The sequence below is a fragment of the Lissotriton vulgaris genome, chromosome 3_1, assembly GCF_964263255.1.
Source record: "Lissotriton vulgaris chromosome 3_1, aLisVul1.2, whole genome shotgun sequence".
NCBI classification, from domain to species: Eukaryota; Metazoa; Chordata; class Amphibia; order Caudata; family Salamandridae; genus Lissotriton; species Lissotriton vulgaris.
The window spans coordinates 569853231-569878307 of NC_141689.1; positions in this window are offsets into that span (position 1 = coordinate 569853231).

The window sequence follows — 25077 nt, forward strand, 5'->3', positions numbered from 1 at the left end:
CATAGCTAATTGTTGACGGTAGATATGGGGAGAAAGGACACCTGCCCAGCCTCAACAAAACGCACATTTGTTTTGGGCTAATTAACTTTGCCATCGCGCTGAAGGGCGCCGGGGTCCCTCGAGTGAGCTGTCCATCATAGTGGGTAAAGGGCGGGAAGACGGTGCACACCGCTAGTGTGTGGGGGGGCAAACGGGGGGCTTCTTTGCGAGTTCACATGCCTCTTGTGTGTATAAAAGGTCAGGCACCGATCAGAGCAGCAGATGGGGAGAAAGAAGATCCTGGCCACAGGAACTGCACGCGGATTGCACTCTTGAAAGTCAAGGATGCAAAGACCTCCATCAAGCATCATAGCTAATTTTGGATGGTAGATGTGGGGAGAAAGCACACCTGCCCAACCTCGACAAAACGCACATTTGTTTTGGGCTGATTAACTTTGCCATCGCGCCGAAGGGCGCCGGGGTCCCTCGAGTGAGCTGTTCATCATAGTGGGTAGAGGGCGGGAAGACGGTGCACACCGCTAGTGTGGGGGGGGGTGGCAAACGGGGGGGGGGTTTGCGAGTTCACATGCCTCTTGTGTGTATAAAAAGTCAGGCACAGATCAGAGCAGCAGATGAGGAGAAAGAAGCTACTGGTTACAGGAACTGCACAGGGATTGCACTCATGAAAGTCAAGGATGCAAAGGCCTCCATCAAGCATCATAGCTAATATTCGATGGTAGATATGGGGAGAAAGCACACCGACCCAGCCTGGACAAAATGCACATTTGTTTTGGGCTGATTAACTTTGCCATCGCGCCGAAGGGTGCCGCGGTCCATCGAGTGAGCTGGCCATCATAGTGAGTGAAGGGCGGGAAGACGGTGCACACCGCTAGTGTGTGGGGTGGGCAAACGGGGGGTGGGGCTTCTTTGCGAGTTCACATTCCTCTTGTGTGAATAAAAGGTCAGGCACCGATCAGAGCCGCAGATGGGGAGAAACAAGTTCCTGGTCACAGGAACTGCACGACGATTTGTCCGGTGAAAGTCAAGGATGCAAAGGCCTCCATCAAGCATCATAGCTAATTTTCGCTGTAGATATGGGGAGAAAGCACACCTGCCCAGCCTCGACAAAGCGCACCATTTTTTGGGGCTGATTAAGGAGTTACTGAATTTGGCATTCAACTTGGGCACCTGCTTTATCTATATCTGTAAGTGCTTCCTGTTCACATTTAATTTTTGTGACAGGAGCCTCGTTGTCTACTTGTAACTAGTCTCTTACTCTGCTTCAAGGGTCAGAGCAGGGTCAGGGATTAGTTGCAAGTAGGTAAAGAGGCGCCACTCAGGAAGCACTTACAGGGTTACAGCAGGTGCCCAAGTTGAAGTTAATTTCTTTGTAACCATTTTGTAAATGGTTACAAAGAAATTAGTTTTTAACTTGGGCGCCTGCTGTAACCCTGTAAGTGCTTCCTGAGCAAAATTTGTCCCGCTTGCGGATTCGCGGATTTTACCACGATTTTGCACGATTCGCGGATCGCGATTTCGCGTGATTCGCGGATCGCGAAATCACAGAAAATCCACAAATTCCGCGAGCGGAACGAATTTTCCGCCCATACTTAAATGAGACTACAACAAGCATTGCGGTTACCCCAAGAAATTGTGGTCGTTAAATGTGCAGCTCACACAAGTGGCAATGACCATCTCACTGTTGGAAATAGCTAAGCTCATGTAGTTAATAATAATAATAATAAAAACATTTATTAAGCGGCTGAATACACTAGGACAGTGCGTCTCCGCGCTAGGATGCGTTCCAACACAGAAAGATCAAGAACAGACCACGGATATGAGAGGGGACAGTAGAAAAGAAACCCTAAGTGATGCTAATCTTCCGGAAATAGATGGGTCAGTTTCTGCCGGAACCTGGTTTCCGACGGCTCCATTCGCAGTTCAATAGGAAGGTCATTCCATTGTTGGCTGGCCAGGAATCTAAAAGATCACCCTCCCATCCGTGCTTTATATATGCGAGGTATCGCAAACTGCATACTGCCCATGGATCTCAGGAGGCGCCTAGGACGATAGATGGTTAACAACTTGTGAAGGTAGACCGGACCCCTGCCATGTGCAATACGGTGACTAAAGCACATGGTCTTAAACCTAATGCGTTCCCTCATGGGGAGCCAGTGCAGGCGCTGAAGCGCACATTTACCTGACGACCTCCTCGGCAGCTTCAGCACAAGCCTGGCCGCCGCATTTTGGACACATTGTAACTGGGTCAATCCCCTTTTTCTGAGGCCACAGAGCAGGACATTCCCATAATCAAGATGGGACGTAACCAGTGCGTGGACCATAGTTTTCCTGTTTCTCATAGGTAAGAGATCCAAGATCTTCCGCAGGACCTTCAAAATGCCGTAGCATCTCCCCTCCATCTTACCTATGTGTTGGGCGTATGTGAGCTTGGAATCCAAGAGAACACCCAAGTTCTTCACAGTGTCTGAGGGGATAGGTGTAGGACCCAGGTAAGTGGGCCACCAAGCTGATGACCAGATTGAAGGTGAGGAGCCAATCACAAGCAGTTCCGTCTTGTTGCCGTTAAGGCGAAGACAGTTACATTTCATCCAATTTGCCAGTGCCACAAGGCACTCCGTGAAATTACCAGCCATCTCTACTGGGCTATGGGATAGAGTGACCACTAGTTGTGTATCATCCGCATATAATACGATATCAACCCCATAGGATTCCACCATCCTGGCCAGGGGTTCCATGTAAAAATTGAACAATACAGGACTTAAAATGGAACCCTGCGGGCCCACTTGATTTAAAATTCGGGGCGTGGATTTGAAGGGGGGGCAGTGTATTTGAAATTGTCTGACCGCCAGGAAGGAAACCATCCATTCATGTGCCGGGCCGGCAACTCTCATTTCACTCAGACGGGCTAGTAATCTAGAGTGCGACACGGTATCAAATGCCGCACTAAGGTCCAGCAATATCAAGGCGGCCGTCTGTCCTTCGTCCACTTTCTGATGGAGCAGTTCAGTGGAAAAAAGAAGGGCAGTTTCAGTCGAATACTTCGCCCTAAAGCCAGATTGGGAGGGGTGAAGAAGCTGGTTATCTTCCACATATTTAACCAACTGATTGGTAACCAGCTTTTCCACGACTTTGGCACAAAACGGCAATAGAGAAATGGGCCTGAGATTGTCCAAGTTAGAAATGCTCAGGGTAGCCTTCTTTTTAATTGGAACAACCTGAGCGAGTTTCCATTCCTCCGGCGCTAATCTTTCTTGGAAGGAAAGAAGAGCCAGGCTGCCTATATAACTCGATAGGAGGTGGGCATGATTCCTAAGAATCCTAGGGGGGGCCACATCCATAGGGGAACCTGACTGAATGCTCATGATTAACTTTATCAGTTCCTCCCTCGGGGGGACCGTGAATTCGTTAAGACATGCGTTAGTAGATGATCCTGTGCTAATATCCCTAGCTAATATTTCTTCAGATGTTCCCTGCTGAAAAGACACGTAAATCTGCTCCACCTCCAATATTGTGCACTTGTGGTATGCATATTTAATGGAGGATATGCAAATTAATCTGAAGAAGATGCTGTCCTTTCAATGTTGATGTCAGTAGATGACACGTGGGAAGAAATCAAAAGATTACAAGAAGAAGTTTCAGAGGCAGAACAGAAAAGGTACATCAGAGCAGGAGGTGTTAACAATGCAAATGATGTTTGGTTTTCAGCAGATGGAAAACCAGTGATGCCAAATATCTCATTGTTTCCCATAACAATACATTTCCATGGCCCTGTGCCCATTGGATTGGACACACTGATTAGGCTGTTTAGGTCAAATTGATTCAATCCCTGATTCCGAGTTCTAGTAAAAGAAATTTGCCATAGATGTGTAACATGTCAACAGATTAATGTGGTAAGGAGAACACTCATAGCCACGAGTCACATAGGAAGATCAGGTGGACCATTTAATAGGGTCCAAATGGGCTTCATTGTGATGCCTGTTTGTAAAGAGCTGAGGCATGTTTTGGTTTTTCTCAACACAGAGAAATGGCAGTCTTACTGTAGCCAAGCGTTTGTTACGAGAGCTCATGCTACAGTTTGGATTTCCTGTTTCTCTGTAGTCAGGCCGAGGGACCCACTTCAGTAATGAGGTCCTTAGAATGCTGTGTACGGCCCTTTAAGTGGAACAGAGATTATACTGTAGCTGTCGTTCCAAAGCTTTGAAGATAGAGGAGCAAGTAAACAGAACCTTGAATTCATGATTGGCAAAAGTTTATGCAACAACTTCATTGAAATGGTCAGATGGTTTACCATTTTGTTTGATGAGTCTTTGAACCACATCTCATAGGAAAACAGGATTGTCACCTCACAAAATCCTCAGGGTTTTTACTATGAGGCTGTCTGCTGTACCTGCAAATGTACTTGTAAACATCACAGATGACATGATTCTAGATTGCTGCAAAGAATAAGCTGATGCGGTGCATTTAGTTTATCACCAGGTTGGATCTGGCACTGCCAGTCCACATCAAGAGCAGTGCCATGACCTAGGTCCATGCTACTGGGCTTTGGTGAAGTAACATGTGTGAAAACCCTACCTAAATCCTCCTAATCCCAAACCCTGCTGACCAATGTGCCAGCATAACTAATTTGGTTCATGCATCACACACTCGAAGGGTAAGGCACCCGTAAGTAGAAGAAGTGTTCTTTGAGCCAAATTTGAGATCTACAGTACCTGCATGTCCACAAGGACGTGAGGAGGGCAAAGTGCCGCAAAATCCTACACCAGTGCAAGTTCCTGAAATCTGGCAAGGTGGTGTGGAATGACACACTGAAGTGGAAGAATCGAGAACTGTAGATAAAGAGCCATTTTTCATAAGAGTTCTGCGTCATGCTTGCACCACACAATGTGGTACATGCGTGATGGAAACCTCTAAATGAGATTTGTGAAGCCATGCAAAGCCACTTTTTGTATCTTTGAATGGCTTCAAAAGTCAGGAGTAAGGCAATGCACCGCAAATCACTGAATTGCTTTATACTGTGCACGATATGCAATTACTGGGTGTTGTTGTGGGTATTCACCCACAACTTCCATTGTTTTTGATGCATTCCCAGATTTACAGAGGTTCATAAACTTGGGAATGCACCAAACAGATACATCTCCCAAGGAGGGGAGTAACGAGGAGAAATCATTTTATTTCTCTTGGTTTTTCCTTTTTCTATGTGTGCTGAGTACTGCAGCACACATAGAAGGAGAGGAAAGCCTTTCAGGATTGTTTTTGTGCAGGAAGATTACCCTTCCTGTACAAAAACAATCCTACCTACAATGCAGGCACACTTGCACAATAGTACAAGGGTGCCTGTGTTGTCACCATGCTGCATAAGCTGTGCCAGCGCAGGGGGAAAGGACAGGAATTTGCAGTATTAGATAAATATGATGCATTCTTGTAGTTTCCCTGTGGTGCAGGGCAGCCCAGCAAGGTGACTTGCTGCGCTGACTTAAGCCACAAGTTTCATAAATATGGCCCAAAGATTCTACCAAAACGCCACAAGAGCAATCAAGTGATCCCGATGAAGGAACAATTGTGAGGAGTGGATCCGAATGGCCCAACGATAAGAAGCAATTGAGTTCAAGATTGTCAATGGAAAAAATAGCACTAACCATTGTTGAAGAAAGAAAATCTAGTGGTTTAAGCGAGACAGAGGAAGATAAGCAGACACCAAGGAGATCCAGAAGAGGAAGAGTGCCATTTTGAAGGTATTCTGCAACTGATTGGACTTACTACGTGGAGACTGTGCAGAATTCGATGTCACAAAATCCTAGCAAACTGAGAGAAGAGTTATTTGAATCTCCATGATATGCGACACTGAAAAACAGCATTAATTAAATAAAGAAGATTTCGGAAAAAACACATGTTACTGTTTAAGAACTTGAGAAGCACTATCTAGTGAATACAAAAAAAAATTAATTCATTGAGAAAACACCCGATGAGTGGTGCCTAAACTGACAGACCAGAAACTAAAATAACAGGAACTGGCAATGAACAATTAATTAAAAACAAATACAAAGAATTAAGAAGATTTCCTTAGAACCACGGGTGCAGTAGAAGAGTAGGAATAACACATTTAGAAGAAGATGCACTAGGGTTTGGGATGTTTTACAAAGATTTCTGTATACAAACCGAGTTAAATACCTGCAAGTAATAAATCAATACATTTTCACATCTGCGCAAGTAGAAGTCAATGCAGAATGTAAAATCTGCATATTTATGGTCTGACTGTAGACAAATATGCCAAGGCTAAGTGTAGAGTTGTAGATGTTGTCACAATAATACTTATTATATTAGCTATTAAACTCCTTTTCGTTGGCACAAATTTTGCACCAGAAAAAGAAAAACTTAGGTCGACACCTGCACCTACAATGAATATGTACAAACCAGGGCCTAGATGTAGGTAATTTTATTTTACCACTTCTTAAATACCGAATTTTACTGATTCGGTATTTAAGAAGTGGTAAAATAGAGGGGGGGGGGGTGGAGGTATTACAGAATCGGTAAATACCGAATCGTTAAGATTCGGTATTTACCGATTCTGTAAATACCGATTCGGTAATGCCCATTGATTCCTATGGGCATTGAAGCCCATAGGAATCAATGGGCATTACCGAATCGGTATTTACCGATTCAGTAAATACCGATTCCAGCAAGGGTGCAGGGGGTGTCACTTTGACACCCTCTAGCACCCCAAATACAGGCATGTGTGCCATGTGGCACACAGACATGCCCTAAGGGTATGTCTGTCTGTCACATGGCATAGGTGTGCATGCACACATGTGCATGCACACCTGGATTTGGTATTTTACCACCCAATTGGATTGGGTGGTAAAATACCGAATCTGAAAGGCCTTTGGGACTCAGAAGAGTCCCACCTACATCTAGAAGTTACCGAATCGGTAAAAATACCCATTCGGTATTTTACCGAATCAGTAAATTTACCGATTCGGTAAATTCGGTAAAATTGGCCCCCTACATCCCAAAAAACCATTTACCGGTCGGTAACAGCCGAAATTGGCCGTTACCGGACGGTAAATGGCCACCTACATCTGGCCCCAGATGAGGTCAAATTAAAGGCTTCATTTATAGATTATTCACAGGAAGAGTGTCCAACAAATGTGCGTTCTAGATTATTTCAAGAATACACACAGGCTTTAGATACTAAGGATTGTTACATTTGCTCACATCTACCTTTTCAACTGTAGAAGAAATGGCATGCCACCATATTCCTTTGTTATATGCACAATTTTCATGTAGCATTTTGGTTAGTTTATTTTATAGACAGGAACGCTTTGAATATTATTGTTTTATCTATGACATGGCCCTTCCTAAAGAGCCTCTGCAGAAAAGAACAAATCCTCATCTGCAAGCAAAGGATATGGAAATTGCATGGTATTTCTTTATCTCACCCGCAGTCATTGACCCTGTTAAGGCATACAAGAAGAGCCTAACCTGCTTAATGAGACCATTTAAAAAGTCATTCATATTAACATTAGAGGAAGGGAGAGCTCAAATATTCTGCAATAAAAATAAAGAATACAGTTTAAGAAATGTTTGGAAAAAAGAGGAAGATTTATAAAAATAAATTGATTTATCCAAAATTTTAATTAGACAGGAAACAAAAAGGAAGAATATGCGTTTATAAAAGGCAAAGCCATTTTAGGTAAAATACATATTGGGATTAGTGACCATGAACACACTTTTAAAGTTTTGAGAGGATCTGTCCAAATGTTAACAGGAAAAGAGGCAGTTATTCCTGGAGTTTATTTTGTCTGTAGACAAGAAGCTTTTTTTTAGTTGCCAGCTGATTGGGAAGGTGTATGTTATCTAGCTTTGCCATTTCCTAAGACATACCATGTAAATAGTATAAACGCTCTAACGATAACAGTGTAATACAAGGGAGAGTAAACCTTCTGTGTCAAGGGAACAGGGTAAATAGTAACCAACAAACGCAAAGAGTTCCCTTGAGTTTCTATATGTTAGATCTTATAGAGTTTAAGATCTCCCAAATAGATCCTGTGAAGGTCTCACTATAGTTTAAATGACATAATTGTTCATGCACTCTGCACACTCAAGCTTTAATGGAACCGCAAAAAAGCATTTACAATCTAAAGCTATAAATACTCTACGTAGCCGGGGTATGTATATTTGTAAAAAAAACATTTATTTAAAATTTCAAAATGCATAACAGAAAATTCGCAATTTAAAAACACACAGATATATATATATATATGAAACATCCAGGTTGCTCACTGTAGGGAGTCACACCCCATGGAAAATATGCAATTCTCGTGGGTCTCGTGGGTGGCGAGCCGCCAGCTAGCACAACGCATACCAAATAGCCATACGCGTTTCGAGCAGAAGCTCTTGATCACTGGCATGAGGAAGCAGGAAACAGATTTGCATAGAACGATTTATTTGAATGCTTAGAGCCCCGCCCCAGTGGGCGTGTTGCAGGGAATGCTGGTTATGGTAGTCCAAATTATTCCCCATGACTCACAAAGTTCTTTTCACCAAGTGGTCTCTGTCCTGCCACTCATAAAATACAATTCCCAGTCAGGAGTCAGTGAGCAACCTGGATGCTTCATGTTTAGCGGCTCGCTCAGGCCGCGGGGAGTCCCGACGCTGAGAGGCGTTTCCTGAGCGCACGACAGACGAGCGCTCTGTGGACCCGTGGTAGCCTCGCTCATGGTGACATTGGTGAGCTGAACAGCGGAGTACCAACAGCATTCCTCCTGACTGGGAATTGTATTTTATGAGTGGCAGGACAGAGACCACTTGGTGAAAAGAACTTTGTGAGTCATGGGGAATAATTTGGACTACCATAACCAGCATTCCCTGCAACACGCCCACTGGGGCGGGGCTCTAAGCATTCAAATAAATCGTTCTATGCAAATCTGTTTCCTGCTTCCTCATGCCAGTGATCAAGAGCTTCTGCTCGAAACGCGTATGGCTATTTGGTATGCGTTGTGCTAGCTGGCAGCTCGCCACCCACGAGACCCACGAGAATTGCATATTTTCCATGGGGTGTGACTCCCTACAGTGAGCAACCTGGATGTTTCATGTTTAGCGGCTCGCTCAGGCCGCGGGGAGTCCCGACGCTGAGAGGCGTTTCCTGAGCGCACGACAGACGAGCGCTCTGTGGACCCGTGGTAGCCTCGCTCATGGTGACATTGGTGAGCTGAACAGCGGAGTACCAACAGCATTCCTCCTGACTGGGAATTGTATTTTATGAGTGGCAGGACAGAGACCACTTGGTGAAAAGAACTTTGTGAGTCATGGGGAATAATTTGGACTACCATAACCAGCATTCCCTGCAACACGCCCACTGGGGCGGGGCTCTAAGCATTCAAATAAATCGTTCTATGCAAATCTGTTTCCTGCTTCCTCATGCCAGTGATCAAGAGCTTCTGCTCGAAACGCGTATGGCTATTTGGTATGCGTTGTGCTAGCTGGCGGCTCGCCACCCACGAGACCCACGAGAATTGCATATTTTCCATGGGGTGTGACTCCCTACAGTGAGCAACCTGGATGTTTCATGTTTAGCGGCTCGCTCAGGCCGCAGGGAGTCCCGACGCTGAGAGGCGTTTCCTGAGCGCACGACAGACGAGCGCTCTGTGGACCCGTGGTAGCCTCGCTCATGGTGACATTGGTGACCTGAACAGCGGAGTACCAACAGCATTCCTCCTGACTGGGAATTGTATTTTATGAGTGGCAGGACAGAGACCACTTGGTGAAAAGAACTTTGTGAGTCATGGGGAATAATTTGGACTACCATAACCAGCATTCCCTGCAACACGCCCACTGGGGCGGGGCTCTAAGCATTCAAATAAATCGTTCTATGCAAATCTGTTTCCTGCTTCCTCATGCCAGTGATCAAGAGCTTCTGCTCGAAACGCGTATGGCTATTTGGTATGCGTTGTGCTAGCTGGCGGCTCGCCACCCACGAGACCCACGAGAATTGCATATTTTCCATGGGGTGTGACTCCCTACAGTGAGCAACCTGGATGTTTCATGTTTAGCGGCTCGCTCAGGCCGCGGGGAGTCCCGACGCTGAGAGGCGTTTCCTGAGCGCACGACAGACGAGCGCTCTGTGGACCCGTGGTAGCCTCGCTCATGGTGACATTGGTGAGCTGAACAGCGGAGTACCAACAGCATTCCTCCTGACTGGGAATTGTATTTTATGAGTGGCAGGACAGAGACCACTTGGTGAAAAGAACTTTGTGAGTCATGGGGAATAATTTGGACTACCATAACCAGCATTCCCTGCAACACGCCCACTGGGGCGGGGCTCTAAGCATTCAAATAAATCGTTCTATGCAAATCTGTTTCCTGCTTCCTCATGCCAGTGATCAAGAGCTTCTGCTCGAAACGCGTATGGCTATTTGGTATGCGTTGTGCTAGCTGGCGGCTCGCCACCCACGAGACCCACGAGAATTGCATATTTTCCATGGGGTGTGACTCCCTACAGTGAGCAACCTGGATGTTTCATGTTTAGCGGCTCGCTCAGGCCGCGGGGAGTCCCGACGCTGAGAGGCGTTTCCTGAGCGCACGACAGACGAGCGCTCTGTGGACCCGTGGTAGCCTCGCTCATGGTGACATTGGTGAGCTGAACAGCGGAGTACCAACAGCATTCCTCCTGACTGGGAATTGTATTTTATGAGTGGCAGGACAGAGACCACTTGGTGAAAAGAACTTTGTGAGTCATGGGGAATAATTTGGACTACCATAACCAGCATTCCCTGCAACACGCCCACTGGGGCGGGGCTCTAAGCATTCAAATAAATCGTTCTATGCAAATCTGTTTCCTGCTTCCTCATGCCAGTGATCAAGAGCTTCTGCTCGAAACGCGTATGGCTATTTGGTATGCGTTGTGCTAGCTGGCGGCTCGCCACCCACGAGACCCACGAGAATTGCATATTTTCCATGGGGTGTGACTCCCTACAGTGAGCAACCTGGATGTTTCATGTTTAGCGGCTCGCTCAGGCCGCGGGGAGTCCCGACGCAGAGAGGCGTTTCCTGAGCGCACGACAGACGAGCGCTCTGTGGACCCGTGGTAGCCTCGCTCATGGTGACATTGGTGAGCTGAACAGCGGAGTACCAACAGCATTCCTCCTGACTGGGAATTGTATTTTATGAGTGGCAGGACAGAGACCACTTGGTGAAAAGAACTTTGTGAGTCATGGGGAATAATTTGGACTACCATAACCAGCATTCCCTGCAACACGCCCACTGGGGCGGGGCTCTAAGCATTCAAATAAATCGTTCTATGCAAATCTGTTTCCTGCTTCCTCATGCCAGTGATCAAGAGCTTCTGCTCGAAACGCGTATGGCTATTTGGTATGCGTTGTGCTAGCTGGCGGCTCGCCACCCACGAGACCCACGAGAATTGCATATTTTCCATGGGGTGTGACTCCCTACAGTGAGCAACCTGGATGTTTCATGTTTAGCGGCTCGCTCAGGCCGCGGGGAGTCCCGACGCTGAGAGGCGTTTCCTGAGCGCACGACAGACGAGCGCTCTGTGGACCCGTGGTAGCCTCGCTCATGGTGACATTGGTGAGCTGAACAGCGGAGTACCAACAGCATTCCTCCTGACTGGGAATTGTATTTTATGAGTGGCAGGACAGAGACCACTTGGTGAAAAGAACTTTGTGAGTCATGGGGAATAATTTGGACTACCATAACCAGCATTCCCTGCAACACGCCCACTGGGGCGGGGCTCTAAGCATTCAAATAAATCGTTCTATGCAAATCTGTTTCCTGCTTCCTCATGCCAGTGATCAAGAGCTTCTGCTCGAAACGCGTATGGCTATTTGGTATGCGTTGTGCTAGCTGGCGGCTCGCCACCCACGAGACCCACGAGAATTGCATATTTTCCATGGGGTGTGACTCCCTACAGTGAGCAACCTGGATGTTTCATGTTTAGCGGCTCGCTCAGGCCGCGGGGCGTCCCGACGCTGAGAGGCGTTTCCTGAGCGCACGACAGACGAGCGCTCTGTGGACCCGTGGTAGCCTCGCTCATGGTGACATTGGTGAGCTGAACAGCGGAGTACCAACAGCATTCCTCCTGACTGGGAATTGTATTTTATGAGTGGCAGGACAGAGACCACTTGGTGAAAAGAACTTTGTGAGTCATGGGGAATAATTTGGACTACCATAACCAGCATTCCCTGCAACACGCCCACTGGGGCGGGGCTCTAAGCATTCAAATAAATCGTTCTATGCAAATCTGTTTCCTGCTTCCTCATGCCAGTGATCAAGAGCTTCTGCTCGAAACGCGTATGGCTATTTGGTATGCGTTGTGCTAGCTGGCGGCTCGCCACCCACGAGACCCACGAGAATTGCATATTTTCCATGGGGTGTGACTCCCTACAGTGAGCAACCTGGATGTTTCATGTTTAGCGGCTCGCTCAGGCCGCGGGGAGTCCCGACGCTGAGAGGCGTTTCCTGAGCGCACGACAGACGAGCGCTCTGTGGACCCGTGGTAGCCTCGCTCATGGTGACATTGGTGAGCTGAACAGCGGAGTACCAACAGCATTCCTCCTGACTGGGAATTGTATTTTATGAGTGGCAGGACAGAGACCACTTGGTGAAAAGAACTTTGTGAGTCATGGGGAATAATTTGGACTACCATAACCAGCATTCCCTGCAACACGCCCACTGGGGCGGGGCTCTAAGCATTCAAATAAATTGTTCTATGCAAATCTGTTTCCTGCTTCCTCATGCCAGTGATCAAGAGCTTCTGCTCGAAACGCGTATGGCTATTTGGTATGCGTTGTGCTAGCTGGCGGCTCGCCACCCACGAGACCCACGAGAATTGCATATTTTCCATGGGGTGTGACTCCCTACAGTGAGCAACCTGGATGTTTCATGTTTAGCGGCTCGCTCAGGCCGCGGGGAGTCCCGACGCTGAGAGGCGTTTCCTGAGCGCACGACAGACGAGCGCTCTGTGGACCCGTGGTAGCCTCGCTCATGGTGACATTGGTGAGCTGAACAGCGGAGTACCAACAGCATTCCTCCTGACTGGGAATTGTATTTTATGAGTGGCAGGACAGAGACCACTTGGTGAAAAGAACTTTGTGAGTCATGGGGAATAATTTGGACTACCATAACCAGCATTCCCTGCAACACGCCCACTGGGGCGGGGCTCTAAGCATTCAAATAAATCGTTCTATGCAAATCTGTTTCCTGCTTCCTCATGCCAGTGATCAAGAGCTTCTGCTCGAAACGCGTATGGCTATTTGGTATGCGTTGTGCTAGCTGGCGGCTCGCCACCCACGAGACCCACGAGAATTGCATATTTTCCATGGGGTGTGACTCCCTACAGTGAGCAACCTGGATGTTTCATGTTTAGCGGCTCGCTCAGGCCGCGGGGCGTCCCGACGCTGAGAGGCGTTTCCTGAGCGCACGACAGACGAGCGCTCTGTGGACCCGTGGTAGCCTCGCTCATGGTGACATTGGTGAGCTGAACAGCGGAGTACCAACAGCATTCCTCCTGACTGGGAATTGTATTTTATGAGTGGCAGGACAGAGACCACTTGGTGAAAAGAACTTTGTGAGTCATGGGGAATAATTTGGACTACCATAACCAGCATTCCCTGCAACACGCCCACTGGGGCGGGGCTCTAAGCATTCAAATAAATCGTTCTATGCAAATCTGTTTCCTGCTTCCTCATGCCAGTGATCAAGAGCTTCTGCTCGAAACGCGTATGGCTATTTGGTATGCGTTGTGCTAGCTGGCGGCTCGCCACCCACGAGACCCACGAGAATTGCATATTTTCCATGGGGTGTGACTCCCTACAGTGAGCAACCTGGATGTTTCATGTTTAGCGGCTCGCTCAGGCCGCGGGGAGTCCCGACGCTGAGAGGCGTTTCCTGAGCGCACGACAGACGAGCGCTCTGTGGACCTGTGGTAGCCTCGCTCATGGTGACATTGGTGAGCTGAACAGCGGAGTACCAACAGCATTCCTCCTGACTGGGAATTGTATTTTATGAGTGGCAGGACAGAGACCACTTGGTGAAAAGAACTTTGTGAGTCATGGGGAATAATTTGGACTACCATAACCAGCATTCCCTGCAACACGCCCACTGGGGCGGGGCTCTAAGCATTCAAATAAATTGTTCTATGCAAATCTGTTTCCTGCTTCCTCATGCCAGTGATCAAGAGCTTCTGCTCGAAACGCGTATGGCTATTTGGTATGCGTTGTGCTAGCTGGCGGCTCGCCACCCACGAGACCCACGAGAATTGCATATTTTCCATGGGGTGTGACTCCCTACAGTGAGCAACCTGGATGTTTCATGTTTAGCGGCTCGCTCAGGCCGCGGGGAGTCCCGACGCTGAGAGGCGTTTCCTGAGCGCACGACAGACGAGCGCTCTGTGGACCCGTGGTAGCCTCGCTCATGGTGACATTGGTGAGCTGAACAGCGGAGTACCAACAGCATTCCTCCTGACTGGGAATTGTATTTTATGAGTGGCAGGACAGAGACCACTTGGTGAAAAGAACTTTGTGAGTCATGGGGAATAATTTGGACTACCATAACCAGCATTCCCTGCAACACGCCCACTGGGGCGGGGCTCTAAGCATTCAAATAAATCGTTCTATGCAAATCTGTTTCCTGCTTCCTCATGCCAGTGATCAAGAGCTTCTGCTCGAAACGCGTATGGCTATTTGGTATGCGTTGTGCTAGCTGGCGGCTCGCCACCCACGAGACCCACGAGAATTGCATATTTTCCATGGGGTGTGACTCCCTACAGTGAGCAACCTGGATGTTTCATGTTTAGCGGCTCGCTCAGGCCGCGGGGAGTCCCGACGCTGAGAGGCGTTTCCTGAGCGCACGACAGACGAGCGCTCTGTGGACCCGTGGTAGCCTCGCTCATGGTGACATTGGTGAGCTGAACAGCGGAGTACCAACAGCATTCCTCCTGACTGGGAATTGTATTTTATGAGTGGCAGGACAGAGACCACTTGGTGAAAAGAACTTTGTGAGTCATGGGGAATAATTTGGACTACCATAACCAGCATTCCCTGCAACACGCCCACTGGGGCGGGGCTCTAAGCATTCAAATAAATCGTTCTATGCAAATCTGTTTCCTGCTTCCTCATGCCAGTGATCAAGAGCTTCTGCTCGAAACGCGTATGGCTATTTGGTATGCGTTGTGCTAGCTGGCGGCTCGCCACCCACGAGACCCACGAGAATTGCATATTTTCCATGGGGTGTGACTCCCTACAGTGAGCAACCTGGATGTTTCATGTTTAGCGGCTCGCTCAGGCCGCGGGGAGTCCCGACGCTGAGAGGCGTTTCCTGAGCGCACGACAGACGAGCGCTCTGTGGACCCGTGGTAGCCTCGCTCATGGTGACATTGGTGAGCTGAACAGCGGAGTACCAACAGCATTCCTCCTGACTGGGAATTGTATTTTATGAGTGGCAGGACAGAGACCACTTGGTGAAAAGAACTTTGTGAGTCATGGGGAATATATATATATATATATAATATATATATATATATATATTACCTACTGGCGGTCGCCAGTAGGTAGTTATAGTTAGGATTTTTTTCAATGTTAAATCTCAAAATTCTATTTGGAATAACTTTGGCACCGGTTGACGAATCTGCCTGAAAATTTCCTGAAAATGGCCTCGTCGAGCTCCGGTCCTTCCGTGAAAGTTTGGGGGGGGGATACGTCAAGCGGGGGCCGAGATAAAAGGTGGGTCCCAAAACGCATTTTCCCCATGTTAATTTCCATAGGGCGGTCAATTTCACTTTTAGCGCGAACGGCTGAATGGATTTACACCAAACTTGGCAAAATTGTAGGGACTGGTAGCCCGATGTGCCTTTGCTATGTCTCAAGATATGTGCTCCAGTGGATTTTGAGTAATTTAGGTTCCAAAAAATATATATATCTATAGGCGCTCTCCGGTGCGCGCACTTGAGTGCGCTCCTGGCGCGACACGCGACTTGCGCGCAGAAAGCTGATTGGCTCTTGGGTGTCTGTAAACATTCTAAACAGTCTGGAGCGGCCACCATCTTGTGTCTCGGTAAAATCGAGACACAAGGGGTTTGAAAAAAAAAGGGGCAAATGACCATAAGGGGGAAGAGTAGACCCCCTCTGACCCCCTAGGTTTGATGTAGGGACTAAAATAGGGTCCTGCAGGGCATTAAATTTTTTTTTTCGTTTTGCGCGGGGGAAGCGCATGGTACGCGCACCGGCGAAGCACGGGGAAAATCCAGGACCATATTTATGAAGGCCTTGCGCTGTTAGTTTTGCGCCTCCTGTGCGTCAATTTTTGTGACGCACCAGCGGTGTAAAAAAATGCGCATTGTTATGCAATATTTAAAAAGTGACGCATCTATCTAGATGCGTCACTTTTTAAATATAGTGCAACGAGGCACATTTTATTACACTGCTGGTGTTATGCGTCACTTTTCTGTGCGCACTCCTTATGACATTCCAGATGTGTCATATTTAATGTATGACGAATCATGTTGCAAGGAGTTACAGATACGTCAGTATTTCTGACATATCTGTAAACATAAAAGTGATGCGAGGCAGGTGCAAGATTTTGACGCAACAGCATCCTAAAAGTGACGCAGAGAAATCTTATAGATTTCAGTACGTCGTTATTACCAAGCTTTTTGCGGGGGAATGCCCCCTTTGCATACATTATACCTGACGCAGATATAATGTGGCGCAGAGTTTTAAAAAGTGACCCATGTACCTAGATGCGTCACTTTTTAAAAATAGCGTCAGGTATAATGCATGCAGAGGGGGTGTTCTCCCGCAAAAAGCTTTGTAATAGCGACGCAGTGAAATCTTTGAGATTTCACTGCGTCAGTTTTAGGATGCTGTTGCGTCAAAATCTTGTGCCTGCTTTACAGCAGGTGTTAGACTGAGGCAAGACCTTTCACATGCTGCTTTCCCCATTTGAAAGGACGCATTACTGGAGTTGCGTCACTTTTGTGACGCACTCCAGCAATGCGTTACTTGGAATGTCATAAGGAGTGCGCACAGAAAAGTGACGCATCGCACCAGTGGTGTAAAAAAATGTGCCTCGTTGCGTTATATTTAAAAAGTGACGTATCTAGGTAGATGGGTCACTTTTTAAAATCAAGCGCCACATTATATCTGCGTGAGGTATAATGCATGCAGAGGGGGTGTTCCCCCACAAAAAGCTTTGTAATAGCGACGCAGTGAAATGTTTGAGATTTCACTGCGTCACTTTTAGGATGCTGTTGCATCCTTTAAATATAGTGCAACGAGGCACATTTTATTACACTGCTGGTGTGATGCGTCACTTTTCTGTCCACAGTCCTTATGACATTCCAGATGTGTCATATTTAATGTATGATGAATCATGTTGCAAGGAGTTACAGATACGTCAGTATTTCTCACATATCTGTAAACATGAAAGTGACGCGAGGCAGGCGCAAGATTTTGACGCAACAGCATCCTAAAAGTGACGCAGAGAAATCTCATAGATTTCAGTACGTCGTTATTACCAAGCTTTTTGCGAGGGATTGCCCCCTCTGCATACATTATACCTGATGCAGATACAATGTGGCGCAGAGTTTTAAAAAGTGACCCATGTACCTAGATGCGTCACTTTTTAAAAAATAGTGTCAGGTATAATGCATGCAGAGGGGGTGTTCCTTGCAAAAAGCTTGGTAATAATGACGCAGTGCGTCACTTTTAGGATGCTGTTGCGCCAAAATCTTGCGCCTGCTTCACAGCAAACCTTTCACATGGTGCTTTTTCCATGTGAAAGGACACATTACTGGAGTTGCGTCACTTTTGTGACGCACTCCTGCAATGCGTTACTTTTGTGTTTACAGATACGTCAGAAATACTGACATATCTGTAACTCCTTGCGAATTGATTAGTCATATATTAAATATGACATATCTGGAATGTCATAAGGAGTGCGTCCAGAAAAGTGACGCATCGCTGTTTTCACGTAGCGATGCGTCACTTTTCAGAAATGAGGCCTCCAGTTTATTCACTGTGTCATAACTTTCTTTTCTAACACTCACCTTCTTTCATTCCTCCTACTTCACTTCCTTTCACCTCTCATACCTTTCTGTTCTTTCTTACTCATTCTCCTTTCAATTATCAATGCACTATATTTCACTTACTCTTCATTTTTTTAAGAATATAGCTCTTTGATGAGAATTGGAGGTAGTTCTGAAAAGAACTTTTGGTTTTCTTCTTTTAACTGAACAGGAACAAAAACAGGGAATGGAAACTGCTCAACAGGAGCAAAAAGAAAAGAAAAAAATTAGGGGTGGGAAGGGCAGCGATGGTTCTCCAATGCTCGAACCATGAGCAGGACACTTTGCTCCCCATAGGTGAGGAGTTGATTGCAGTATCTGCATTTGACGACCCCATGGTTAAATGCAGGTTGTATGTTTGCTACCTGCTCCTGTGATTGTTCTCTCCCAGAAGAAGTTGCTCCTCCTGTTGATGTAGAGCCCCCATCTCTGGGAACCTCTTGTACCAGAGCCCTGACACTTTCCCGGGCAAAATTCTGGGGGTGCCTCCTCTCCACATGGCGAATCATGGTGAAGTTGCCAAAAGAGTATTTTTTTGGGGGGTTACCCCGTGACAGGACCTGTTTGCAGATCCTGCACTCTACTTTTGGTGCATTCACCTTCTTCTGGTCTGCTGGAAACTTAAAAAATTTCCAGATGAAATGTTCTTTGACCTTCGGCTGAGGAGGCTCTTCATCAATGAAATCATTGGAGTCATCTTCACTGCTGGATGGTCTGGCAGCCATGATTAATCAAGGAATATGTAACAGCAAAAAAGGCAGGTCTTTCAGTCACAAAAGTGAAAGAAGAAGTGAAGGAAATGGGTGGGGATTTCATTCATTGTAAAAAAAAACTGTTAGCAACCAATGAAAAGTGTTATTTTAGGGTCACATGACCCGACGCGTTTACGCTGCGCGCTCCGGAGCACTTCCGGTGCGTTTACGCAGCGCGATCGTAGGTGCTTCCGGGGCGCAAACGTGGCGCGATCGTAGGCGCTTTTGCGTGCGTTTATGCGCCGCGAATGTAGGCGCTTCCGAGGGCACTTACGTTGCGCGCCGAAGTGACGTCATCAATCTTTTATAGAAATGCATAATCATTTTCCTTATTAAAAAAAACTAATTTTATTTGTATGGTACGAAATGTTTTGCATAATTATTAACTTTTCATTCATATTTTTTTTCACGAACGACAGTTGCGCTCTGGGTGCGCTTTCAGATGAGCTCACGGAAAAGCTTACCGGAGAGCTTAGCTGAAAGCTTCCCGGAGCGCGCACCCAGAGCGCAAAAGAAAAAAATTATATAAAAAAAATGAATACTTAAAAAAAAACAGCAAATTGTAAAAAAAAAAAAAGGTTAGAAACTCGATATACAAAGGAATTAGCATTTAAAAAACCTATGAAATTCACTGAAAAAACCATAGGTTTCACACCAGTTATAGTTAGGAATTAGCATTTAAAAAACCTATTAAATTCACTGAAAAAACCATAGGTTTCACACCAGTTATAGTTAGCTGGATATTTTACTGATATAAAACCATTGAAATTCCCACGTTATAGTTAGATGGACTCACTATAACTTGCGCGTGCAATGCACTGCTGATGATGTCTTATTAAGCCAGTTAACCAATCAATTTTTAAAAACCATCCATTTAGACACTTATTTAAACATTTATTCTTCCATCAACTTTTACATATACATATATAAAATATATTTATTTTTCAGAAAGACACACATTCACTGGATGGTGTCATCAGTGATGTCATGAGTGATGTCACTGACCATGTCATGAGTGATGTAATATGTGATGTCATCAGCAGTGCATTGCACGCGCAAGTTATAGTGAGTCCATCTAACTATAACGTGGGAATTTCAATGGTTTTATATCAGTAAAATTTCCAGCTAACTATAACTGGTGTGAAACCTATGGTTTTTTCAGTGAATATATATATATATATATATATATATATATATATATATATATATATATATATATATATATATATATCTTTCAGTGGGTATTCATATGTATATCTGTATGCTGTGCGGTGATTTTACAAAAACATAGGGAACTAATGGGGACTAACGTCGTACGTAGATCACACAAATGAGTGTAAATATACTCTACGAGCGACAAACTCAGCAACTTGATAGAGTAAACAAATAACATAGCTGAGCAAAATCACATTAAGTGAATAATAATGCAACTAAATGGAATGTGCAGTAAAAGAAGCCGCCTAAATAAGAATTAGTTAATAATGTCATTTATAGTACAGACCGTTATAAAACACTGGGTGGCTATGAAAGATGTCCCTATTTTTTTATCTCGTTGAATGCATTAGCACGCTGCGACCGGGATAATTGACGAATTCCCTGATGAAAGCACAAAAAGAAATGAAATAAACCCTCTACAAAGAGCAGAATTACACAGGAATATACTCTTATACCGGTAAGCCAAAGTACTTCTACGCATGGATAAGAGAGTAGTAGGCACTAAATAACAGCACTCTAAAGAATCTGTGAACTGTTTTTCACAAATAGGTGCCAGTATTTATCCTTAAGAACATAAAGGAATATTCTTAACGCGGAACTAAACTGAAATTTGAACAGAGAAATTGTCTCAACTGAGATCTATTACAGTATAGCCAGTAAGTATATGGCATAAGAATAGTGAGTTGTAATAGAAGGATAAGAATGAGAGAAAAATAAATAATATGTCTATTTTCCTTCAACACAGGACCACAAATAATATGGGTCTGGAATCAGCTTCGTAATTAAACAACGGGGTTGATTGGTGAATAAATTAAAGGTACGCTAAGACAATGGAGAAAAATACTGTCAATATATGAATGTTTATGAGTTGATGAGTCTGGTTATCCTAACAATTGCCATGATGGATAATAATAGAGTGAATGTGGAAACGTATGCATCCTAATTGGAACACAAAATTAGCACAGGGAAAGGACTGAGTATGACTAAATAGACCCATGCGAGATTGTTAACTCTGGAAGGCAATGCATGAATCTAGTATACAAATAAACTATTTTGCTGGACTTATGGGCAATGTTTTGAGAATAGACATATGCCAGATTGATATCCCTTGAATGCAATGCAGGAATTTAGTATACAAACAATCTATCCTGCTGTATCTATGGGCAATGTCTTTAGATATGACTAAAACCATTTAAAGTATGATTTTCTCCTTATACTGAGGTTTTTAAACAGCTTGATGTATTGTAAACGTATGCCGAGGATATAGAATGATGTTGGTTTTTAATATTGTTTTCACAGAACTGTTTTTAACTGTCCTGAGGAAGGTGGTGCGCACAGCAAAGATCCGCCGAAACGCGTCGACTTTATTTGAGTGTATTTACAAATGTACTACAATTTTACATCTCTTGTGAATGTCTGAATAATAGGCCTGTATAGACACGTATAACAGCATACAGATATACATATGAATACCCACTGAAAGAGATATATATATATATATATATATATATATATATATATATATATATATATATATATATATATATATATATATATATATATATATGTGTTTTTAAATTGCAAATTTTCTGTTATGCATTTTGAAATTTTAAATCAATTTTTTTTTTACAAATATACATACCCCGGCTACGTAGAGTATATATAGCTTTAGATTGTAAGTGCTTTTTTGCGGTTCCATTAAAGCTTGAGTGTGCAGAGTGCATGAACAATTGTGTCATTTAAGCTCTAACAATAACACCATTGCATAGACATCTGCGGAGTACATTTGATGGGACACAATTAGTGGGAGAAATTATTGGAACAATAATACCATCTGTGGGAATGGTCTTAAATGATGAGAAAATTAGAAAGCTATCAACAGTAGTGGATAAGCTAGCTACAAGTTCATCTGGTGCTTAAATAGTAGGTACCACAGAATTAGTGTTTATTAGATCAATGGTTTTGTAAGATCAATTAGCTCTAGAAATCTTATTAGCAGAGAAAGGTGGAGTCTACAAGATGCTGAAAGATCAACATTGTTGTTCATACATTCCAGATTTGAGTAGACAGATAGAAGAACTTGCATAGAGTATTTCTGAACTGAAATCTGAATTAGAACCCTTAGAGACATCTAGTGCAGTGGTCTTTAAGGGCTCTAATTCAGGCAAAGGAGCTACAACCATTTGCAATTGGTTTACAACAGTAGGAAGCCATTTTTGCAGTGCATTGCAGAGATGCTCAGAGGGCTGAGGGGGCTGATGACATGCCCCAGTGGTCTTTCGGGCAGGAGCCACTTGTGATGCTCACTGCTCCAGGAGGCGCAGGATAAAGCTTTGTTTGGTTCCCGCAGTACATGAGCAGTCATTGCAGTGCAAAACTTTGGTGCTTAGAGGGCAGACCACAAGCACAAGCCGTCTTTGCAGCAGGAGCCGCTTGTGATTCTCACCGTACCAGGACACATTGGATTAAGCTTTGTTTGGTTCCTGCAGTGCAGAAGCCATTATTACAGTGTAACACAGAGATGCTGAGAGGGCTTAGGAGTGGACCACAAGCCCCAGCCGTTGTGATGCTCACTGCGACAGGAGGCGCAGGATAAAGCTTTGTTCGGTTCCTACAACACCGGAGCCATTATTGCAGTGCAACGCGTAGGTGCTGAGATGGCTAAGGGGGCCGACAACAAGCCCCAGCCGTCTTTGCAGCAGGTGTAGCTTGTGACGCTCACCATGCCAGGAGGCGCAGGTAAAGCTGTTTGGTACCTGCAGTGCGGGAGTCATTATTGTAATGCAGCACAGAGGTCCTGAGAGGGTGGACCACCAGCCCCAGCCGTCTTCATGGCAGGAGCCACTTGTGACGCTCACCATAAAGCATTGTTTGGTTGCCACAGTGTGAGACAAGCCCCGGCGTGTGCCTATGTGAAGACTAGGTCGGGAGCTTGTCTGTCTCCACCGGTCAGGGCCAGAGGAGGCTGGGCTGGGCCTACTCTCTTGGTCTGCACTTGTTGGCGATTGGGCAGTCTTGCGCTACTTTAAATCTGTTGCTGCACTCAGATACCACCACTGGATGCCATCCTAGCCGCAAGTATTGGCAGGAGTCATCACAGTGAGTAGACCGTTTATTGTGTGTGTCTTTGTTCCGCCCTGCTTTTTTGCTCTTTGAGGGCCCTTAAGACCCGGACATAATGCGGAAGAGGAAGCTAGCCCCTGTTGATGCCCCTATTGGTGCTAAGCGGGTGACTATTGACTCATTTCTTGAAAAAGCAGTGGGGGCCATCTCAAAAGAAATTAGACAGAGCAGATAGGAGGCACTCTTTGGGACCTGGTGGCCCCTCTCTACCATTGTCTGGTGATCTTTTACAAATGGATGACCCAAGCCCTCAGGAACATGTTTTGGGCGCTGCATTGCCAGTTTCAGACGTTTCCAGCTCCAGCATTTCCCCTCTTGGCTCCAACAATAGCAGTGTAATCCCAGTCTCCACACAAGGTACAGACTCAGGGGCTACCCAGCACCCAAGAGTAAACGAAGAACTAAAAAGCGGGATGAGACACTAAACAGAGGGGATTCATCTGGAAGAGCCAATTTGAGGGACACAGAGGAGTTCTAGGTTCTGCTAAAGCAAAAGATCACTGAATTACTGACTGAATTATTGACTGAGTTCTGGGATAAACCTATTAAAGGTAATGTCAGACTCCAGAGACAAATTAGATAGAGTCAAAAGCATGATGTTAACTATCAAAAAAGCTTCCCCTTCCCTAAACCCACAGCTTCAAGTTGCATGTACTGGAATGCCCCTGCCAGACAATCCAAGCAAAAGTGGGCTCCTTATCTCTAACTCTAGGGAAATGGGACCCTTGAACCATGAATCCGATTCTCTGAATGTTCCCCCTCAAATTCTCAACTCTGGAGCAGGAGGCATGAACTAGTACTATAGCAGTCAGTGTCCTCCAACACACATTCATGAAACAGCAAAAACATCTGCAGGGTGGTCCAAACATTTGATGGTGATATTGTGATCTTCACATTTTGATTTCCAGAACTGGTACGAAACATTCTGAGATATAATTCCCAGTCTTTCTTTTAAGAGTCTGGCACTAAGCTGTTACAGTTGGGTTACTTTTATAGGCCTATCTCTAATAACACAAAAAGTAGTCATCTGTTAGCCCATGGGGGGATGTTTGTGCCATGGCGGGGTTACTGACAACTTCTAATCCTTAATCCCCTTTGGCAGATCTTTTTGATCTAGATAGAAAGCATAAGAGCGCTAGTAAAAGAATAGATAGTGTCATGCCCTCGGAACCGTCGATACAGGGACTGGTGAATAGTGAATCCCCGCCTTACGCAGATGCATGACATTATTCTAATTGCTCAAGTACTATTGGGCCACCCCAAGGATTCCACAGTTCCCCAACCAAACCATAATCAGGATACTGGGGAAAATCTAAGTTTTATTTCCTGGAACGTGGTAGGCCTAGCCTCAAAATGTGCAGATGACAGGTGGATCCAATACATTCAAACTTTTAACATTATTTGTATCCAGGAGAACTGGGAGGTTGAAATAATTCTTTCATTGAGGGTTATAAGACCTTCTTCCTCCCTGCAGAGGGCTCTGGAGGCAGAAGAGCGAGGGGAAGTTTAGTTATTTGTTTAGCCCTTAGGTTCTGTGGGTCTGCAAATTTTTTTTAATGTATCTCAAAAGTAGCCCGGGGCCTTAAATTAGTGGTGGAGAGATCGCTTCGGTGATACAATGCCAAAAGGAAGAAGCAGGGGGCCTCTAGCCTTTCTGAGCTAAGTGGCCTCCTGGAATTATCACAGTAAGAAGGCCTCCCCATGAGAATTTTATCCTGTTTTAGGAGATTTTAATTGCTATCTATGTCCAGACTCCTCACAGAGCCCGCAAAATCTGCCCACATGCATGATCATGGAGAGATTGCATATGGACCACTCCCTAGAAGGCTGTGAATTGAATTTTTCCTAAAGACTTATGGCCTAATAATCACCCTAGATAAGACACCTTATCCCACCAATTCTTTTCTTCCC